Source organism: Adiantum capillus-veneris, chromosome 26 (assembly GCF_014529385.1).
Source record: "Adiantum capillus-veneris isolate H3 chromosome 26, ASM1452938v2, whole genome shotgun sequence".
In the NCBI taxonomy this organism is placed as follows: Eukaryota; Viridiplantae; Streptophyta; class Polypodiopsida; order Polypodiales; family Pteridaceae; genus Adiantum; species Adiantum capillus-veneris.
The window spans coordinates 62138904-62147289 of record NC_140956.1 but is presented as its reverse complement, the minus strand read 5'-3'; the positions used below and the strand labels follow the sequence as shown (position 1 = coordinate 62147289).

Genomic DNA, 8386 nt, shown 5'->3' with positions numbered 1-8386 from the left:
ACAATTTTGGTGGCAGTGTGCTTGAACCAAATGTCAATGAAAAACTTTATGTTTGTTACCTATTCCCATCGAGCCCACCCCATGAGCCTCAAACCCTCAACATTGGGGTTACATCACAAAGGCTCAACCAACTGAGCTACACTCTTTGGGTAAAGCCCATTACTAAAGTATCCCTGCCGCAGCGAATGCATTTAAATACCAAACCATAAACTCCACCTAAAAATTCTGCAATAACCCACTTACTAATATAAACAAATTATACCACTCAGTTATCTGCAATGTAGAATAAGGAAGCTAACATCAACTGTAGTGATAACCAACAGTTCAACTTGCAAAGCCTAGTTCTATGCCATCAAGAAGAAAGCCCACATGAAAGGAAAGAAAAACTTCCAAGAGTCACCTTTGCTGGTCAGTGCTACATTATAGAACAAAAGAAGGGCCTAACAAGATGTAGAGGCCCCATTACATGTAAATTAAAGAGTAAAAGGAGAGTACACAAGTTGTATCATGTTAGTTCCAATATATATAACCTTCAAATTGAGGTAATCTGTGGCCATTTCAAGTCCAGAGCCCATCAGCTTCTCAACAGCAACTGCAATTCATGGCTCTCCGAGACAAAACCGCCATAAGCTGCTCTTCTGTCATGTGATCTGACCTTTTCTTGATGACCACAATTGTTTGGCAATGCATACCTTGCACCACCGCTACAGTCGAGTGATGCACCTCAAGCTGTAGATCCTGCAAAGCCACCATCATCTTTGCAATTGGGTAATTCTCTCTTGAGCTTTCAACACGAATAATCGCTTCTTGACCCACTGAAAACCGCACATTAATGGTGATCCTGCCATGTGGCCACACAACAGATGTAGAGCTCTTTGAGGGAGATGCAGCCACAAGAGTGGTATGTGCAACATCTTTGTTGTCAGATGCATCATCATCATACAGAGCATTGCCATTTTCTCCACCCAGCCGCGCAAGTAGATTTTTGTTTCCTATTTCAAGCTCTTGCACCTTCGCCCTGAGCTGCTCTATACACGCAGTCGCATCTGCAAGTACTGAGGCTTTGTCCATCTTCGACACATTTGGAACAACAGCTCTCAATGCATAGAAGCGCTGGTTCATCTTTTCCCGCCTTTGGCGCTCCGCCTCTACATGATTCAAAGGCTCCTCTCTCCCATTTGCAGGCTTCCTACCTCGCTTCCGAGGCTTCTTCTCTGCAACCACGCGGCTGCAATCTGCATCCTTGAAGGAGGCCTCTGCGTCCGAATGCTCAGATTCCACACTTGACCGGACAGCGCCAGGAACATGCATTGTTACACTCTCTTCCTGGATAGAAGATATCCCCTTGTCCTCTGTAAATGCCTTGTTTGAGCTGGCACTCTTGGGATCATTACGGCTTTGGGATGGCCTTTCCACTTCCATACATTCTGTGACTTTGATATCATGCTTGTCAGATAAGGTTTCAATGAGTTTTGAACTAAAAGACAGCATATCCCCATCCCAAGGCCTGGATGTATGGGTGTAATTAGAAGCATGAGATACACCCACATCATCTGCTGCCGCCTTTGCCACATTGTTATATGTTTTGAGTGGCATCTTCCCCTTATGAAAACCTCCACTATGAAAACTAGGCATTTGCAAGTGCCTATCAATATCTACAACTTTCCCTGCATGTATGAAGTTGGAAGCTTCAGAGGTTTTCATAATGTCATCATCCATAAGTGGGTATGCCCAACGCCACCTTGACTCAAACTCTGTGCAGCATTCGGGCCAACCTCTCTCATATTAGGTGCTTGTTTGCTAATCTCCCCTTCCTTTACAGTGCTGCTGTGTACAGATGCAACACTTTCTCCTGCTACCTGCTTGTGAATATTGCCTTCAAGGCCTTCATCAATCTTCGGCATCTGGTATTGAAATCTTGAGCTTGCTCTATCGTTCCCAATCAAGTCTGCCCCAAGAAATATATCCTGTGATGCATGTGAAGCTGCCAACAAAGGTGTCTGCACCGACATCATATTTGTCTCATTAAGCCCCATTGCCCCAGCTTGATGATAGTAATCGGGTTGCCACATCATTTGCAACATGTTCTCACTTTCGCGATCTGCAGGCATCATGCCTGCATATGGGTTATCATCCACAAAATTGGGCAATGGACTCTGCTGAAAAAAGGGTGACTCTGCTTTCGCCATCATTGAACTGAAATACACACTCTCGTGAGGCTCCTCTTCAAAAACCTGACCCACCAAACTCGTAAACGTAGGGTCACTTTGAATTGTCTCTGTCGATCCTAGTTCGACAACTCCTCTAGAAGTTGGGACAAAAAGCATCGTGCGAATGCCAAATCTTTGCGCAAGCTCTGCCCGCCTGCAACCTTGCCTCTGAAGCTCAGCCGAGCCCTTAAGCCAGAAATAACGTGCACTGGCAAACGCACGACCAGGAGAGTCAGCTTCAATTCCAATCCGAAAGGAATACATCATCGACACAAGAAAAAACCATTCCGTGTCTGTCACATCAGCATCCAAAGCATCCAAGCCAGCAGATGTGGCCGGATCCTCCCCATTCTGTGTTATGATAGCTTGCAATTCTCTTAAGATTCTTCGACGGAGCTGTTGATCAGCCTCACTGACTTCGACTGCTTTAGTGGGGCTATTCTGCTCGCTTTCCTTCGGATTGTGATACCCATCCCCCCAACCAAGAACTTGCTTATCATCACTGGTATTTGTGAGCTGCCAAAAGATGGCATAAGTCCATGTTATTGTAGAGCTATTCTCCACAATGGACTGTAATTTTTGTTGAAGATTATCTTCTTGGGTAGCCATGGCAGTCTCATTTGCAGGTGTCTGGGCGTCCATGGCCCACGAGGCATCCCCGTGAGGGGCAGAGCTAGAGCTCACGAAGGCCCCGAGGAGCGCATGGTCGTCCCACCATTGAGATCCAGCTAGGAGCTCGTTGTCTGCGTGAGAATTCATCATGGATGCCACAAGAGATACTTACAAGGATGCAAAATTGATAGGTCTGTTGTGTCCAGATGTCGCAACAACATACATGCCCCTGCCGCAAGCGCTCCAATTGGATCCTTTATGGGGGCAAAGACGGGCGTCTGTACAGGCGTCACGCACGAAAGAAGTAACCCAAACCCTCTGTGTTACAGTTGTGCAAGGTGGTCTTTCATGAAGGGAAACTTGATTGGTATGACGAGTCGTGAGTCTATATACCGGTTCCTTGTTGAGAAAACTGTGTGTATGCTTCTATGTCAATCTCCATGTAAGGATTCTGTGGGTATGGGTGTGGGTGGATGGGTGGGTGTCTGTGTGTGTGCCTACAAACACATGACCTCCATTCAAGGCTCCAATGCGCACAGAACATACAGAGTACAGACAGACCAACTCTGTCGCTCGTCTGATGACACTCATTTTGCAACCTGAGACGACTCCCTAGTTTTCTCGTCGGCTAGATCTTTAAGGTCTGTTGGGATGGTTTCCTACGACGTTAAAACTTTCTTCTTCTTCTTCTTCTTCTTCAGGAGCGCATCCTGCCAGATCCGCGCCAGATCCTGGTACCCGCGGGCCCCCGCGAAAAGAGGGCGGGGGGAAAAGGGGGGGTGGTTGTCTGTGTGTGAGTGAGAGAGCATTCGAGTTTAGAACTCAAATCTAATTAAGTTAGCTCATACCCAAAAATAGGTCGGCAAAAAGCAACTAGGCTTGCGTGCAATTGTGTGTTGGTCACAACAATTTCATGTTAGCCTACTGTGAAATAGATTTTGGGCATGGAAGCATGTAACAAGAATTTCAATGGAATTCTTGGGACCAATTGTGGACCATCGGGCAAAGCTTGTTGATTAGTTCCACATGGCAATCAAACGATGGCTAGCTTGTTTCTTTCTTATTTCTTACAACTAGCATGTGACCTACGCGTTGCTGCAGTTAAATGAAGCATGTCATTCATTCTTGCATCACAATCTTCCCTCGCAAGTGGAACAATCTTGCTTGGTTAGCCTTGCCATAGAAGTTTGTTGATGCTATTTAGTATTGATGTGTTATCAAGTCTTGTGAGTGGGAAACAACATGTTTACTTGTATTGGAGTGTATTGTAGAGAGATAGGCATTGCCGAAGCATAAAATAATTGAGATACCATTTAAAAGACATGAAACTGAAAGAAACTTTAATGAGGATGTCCTCTCAAAGCAAAAGACGACAACCACCACCACAAGCAGAAGCATCTCACACTGCATGGCCCTTTTTTATGCAATTCATTTACTTCAAACCATGACTTAGCATATGAATGTTGAGCTCTGGCAAAGCATTAAATAATTGAGATACCATTCAAAAGACATGAAATTGAAAGAAATTTTAATGAGGATGTCCTCTCAAAGTAGAAGAATGTCACACTGTGTGGCCCTTTTTTATGTAGTGCATTTACTTTAAACCATGACTTAGCATATGATTGTTGAGCTCTGATCACAACTCCGTCCCTAACTTTATGACGCTTGGATCGTAGCCTTTCATGGCTTGAGATCCTTATCTTAAGACTTGGCACAAGACATAATATTGGCAATGAAAATATGTATACATGTGTATCTATCAAATGCATATGAAGATTGACAACAAGCATTTAGTATTCAAGAAAACACATGGCTAAAGCAATCCACAAAAAGCGCAATCGAAATGTTAAAAATTGAAGTGGACTAGTGACCTGGTAATTGAGTAGGGTCTCGTTCGCTTGTGCAAGGCAAAGGACAATGTTTTGTCAAGCTACTAGAAAACCATAGAACTAGTTAAACTTTTCATCAGACAATGAGTCTTACTTGCACTGTAAGACTCAATCACATTCTATGCAACACTAGATGGTTCACCAAAGCCACCAACAAAATATCACACCCTAATGGTATTAGGAACTTTGCTTACTTTTTTTGATAGAGGTGTGAAGCCCTAGGTGCTCAAAGCCATAAAGAGGTTTTCTGTCTCTAGCATGATAAAGTTACAAATGGAGATGCTTTCAATCTTTGAATGTAAGCTACAAGGACAGTTCCATTACCATTCTATCCTTATGTTGGAGATGAACCCTTGCAATGTCCAATCACCACTTACACCTCCTATTGTTGTGGCATATAGGTCCTTTGAGACCATCCCTTTGCTTCCTTTAGAGTAAAGGGCCGCATGTAGTGTGAGTGAATGGAAGTAGGAGGAGGAGGATCTTGTTTCATGTTGCAATGGAGGTGAGAGAAGAGGAAGGAGCTAACTTGGTGTGAAATTATGTGGTGTGTGGACAGTGGGAAGACAAAGGGAAGGAGCTTGCTTTGTGCTACAATGGACGTGGAAGAAATCTAGTAGAGAGAGAATGTGTGAGTATAGGGTGCATTTGGGAAATATTACAAACTAGAAACCACATGTCATACATAAGTGTGGTAGAGAGTCGGAATTGTGTGTGAGACACAAAGGAAATATGCATGCCACTTAACCACCCATCCTTGCACCTTTATAGATGCCCCCTTAGCATGCATGTCGTCCACTTGGCAAAGCCATACATATGGTATGATCCTTGTCTAACACTACTCCCGCCTCCAAGAAGAGTTTTCATCTTCGAAAACAAAAGTGGAAAAAATGTTTTTTAATAACATTAATGTTCTCCCAAGTGGAAGCCTCTATATGTCTATCTTTCCACCGATTGATCAAAACTTGATGGCATTCATGATGCCATACACATTGATAAGACTTGATGACAAAAATACTCTTACCCTACTCTAATATCCTATATATAGCTCAAAATATTTAAGGAAAGGTTAACTCCCAAAACTCTCAACCCATTAAATGCATAAGTATTGAGAAATCTTGCATAATTTTGATACCCAAAACACTCATCAAGCTGAAAATAATAGCCTCTCTCATTCTTAGTCATCTCTTAATAGTTCAAAAACATGATTAACACACCACTCTCTCATTCTTAATCACCTCTTAATAGTTTAAAAACACGATTAACACACCACTCATACCACTCTTTCATTGGGTAGCCCTAGCCATGGGTACCGGTTCTTCTCTTATGACACGAACCTATGGGAAAACCCTCTAGTCTACTAGATGCCCATGTGGCATAAGCCCAAGTGATTATCCATGTGACACTTTACACTTAGGACAGATGACCTATGCTGATGTAATCATTGCTTACCTATCCCATGACATAAGTACAAATGAGCCTATATATTCAGCCTTGTATTCACTCATTCTAAGATCAACCATCAAGAGCAGTTTGAGTCTACATTGTGCTACTCTCTACTCCATCAATCACTCTCTCTCACACACACACACACACCCACACACCCACACACACACACACACACACACACACACACACACACACACGCGCGCGCGCAGACACACCATGAATGCTTCTCTAATTTATCCACCCTAATCTCTACATGTGTATTAGAGCTTGCATGGTGATTAATATCTCTTAATCACTTCTCTTTGATCTTAACTCTCTCTAATAATCACTCTAATCAATTTCAATTAGCAATGCTTGGGCATGTTCTCTCATTTTCTCTTTGAGCCATTGTCCTTCATGTTAATTACTCCATTGAAGGCCACAAATACACATTTGGAGCCATTTAATTGGAAGCTACATCAACACATTGGAGAAACACACTTATGTGTCTGCATAGTTGTCGTCATTAGCTTTCAATTGAGCCCATCCACACACATTTTGGGTTAAGCATTGCAAATGAATGCTTTGATTAAGCTTAAAGATTTAGCTCAATCTTCTGGTTTTTTTTATACCACATTGTGTGTATGCTTGAAAACATTCAATGCCCAAAACACTTTTGGTGGAGAAAATAGCCTCAAAGTCTTTGAGCCACCAAGACCTACAAGGGAACATAGGAAAAAGCTCCTACTTTTAAGGGTAAAAGGATTTGCCTTTTGAGAGAGCACAAAGGCACAAGGGCCACTTCTAAATTTTGGTGCCTGCCCACTGACAGACTCCAACCAAAGGCACCAAACTCTGATTGATAATCTCTTTGCGTTCGCGAATGGCTACCACCCCGACCAACAACCCTATCCACCGATGGTTCTTTGAGCTTCTGATCGACATTGATCGCTCGACGTTGTAGTTTTTCAACACCATGCAACCAACAAAAAAAGTGCTTAGCCACCTTTAAATCAATTTTCAAGTCGACCTTAAAGAGGTAGGTCCCCCCTTCCCATGGTAGAGCTTGCCCTAAGGGCACTTGCATTAAGCCCTCTTTAAGGGTCTTTTTCCCATGTTTCTTTTATTTGAGCTTGGCCAAGACTCTCCCTAGATTCACTTGCCCAAGAGGCCTTCCCACATGTTTTTGAAGACCTTGATCTCCAAGGTGGCATTGAACACTCAACTTCCAAGGGGAGTTTGTAGGGAGAAGTATCATCGAAATTCTTTCTCCAAATCATGATGTCATGTATGCACTATTTAATCCTGAGATTATCAAAACCCGAGTAGCACCAAGTCATGCATTTGCACGAAGGTTTTTTTGCATATTGTGTAAATTCATTGCATTTATCTTTGCATTTAATCAAGGCATACTAACACTCGGCTCTCTGATGATCATGAATGTACGAGGATTCAAACACTACCAAATATTGGTAAAGTAAAACCACCCCAAATTGTTTTTTTTGCATGACATGAGTCCTAAGGTGAATGAACAGAAAAATGCATATGAAGAAGCAATGAACAGAATCACGATGAAGCAATGACAAATAGCACATGAAGACAACAACGACTACTACAAATGAAGGAAATAATCCCTATGAATATATGAATGATGTACTCTAGCTTTGAACCTAAGAATGATAAGTGATCACCTTATGAACCATGAGCTAATGAATCCATAAGAGAACTAGCTATGTATCAGTGAATCACAAAACCCTAGATGAGTTAGTCAATTTAGAAGTACCATTACTAGTCTTAAGGGGGAGATTGTTGGGTAACCGTAACTGTGGGTACCAGTTCTTCTCTAATGACATGAATCTACTATGGAAAAAACCTCTAGTCCACTAGATGCCCCATGTGTCATAAACCCATGTGATTATCCATGTGATAGTTTACACCTAGGACAAATGACTAAGGAGATTAAACACTTGTCTTAGATGTTGTAAGTGATCATCCTCACATGCATTGTAGATTGAAATTTCATCGAAGAGAAAAATGACAAACTTGACCATTCAGAGTTTCAAAAAACTATTCATGAGTGTCATGAAAGTAGTTGGAGCACTGATTAAACCAAGAGGCATAACCTAAAACTCATAATATCCAAACCTTGTTTGGAGACTTTTAGGTCTATCAATAGGTCTAATTCTTGCTTGATGATACTAGAACCGCACATCTATTTTCCTAAGAATGTTTGCATGTGTGAGTTTA

General features: G+C 42.3%; 1 pseudogene; it reads right to left on the bottom strand.

Moving 5' to 3' along the window:
• Positions 1-370: 370 nt before the first annotated feature.
• LOC147423559 (transcription factor MYC2-like) lies at positions 371-3408 on the bottom strand (annotated as a pseudogene).
• Between the last annotated feature and the right edge of the window lie 4978 nt (positions 3409-8386).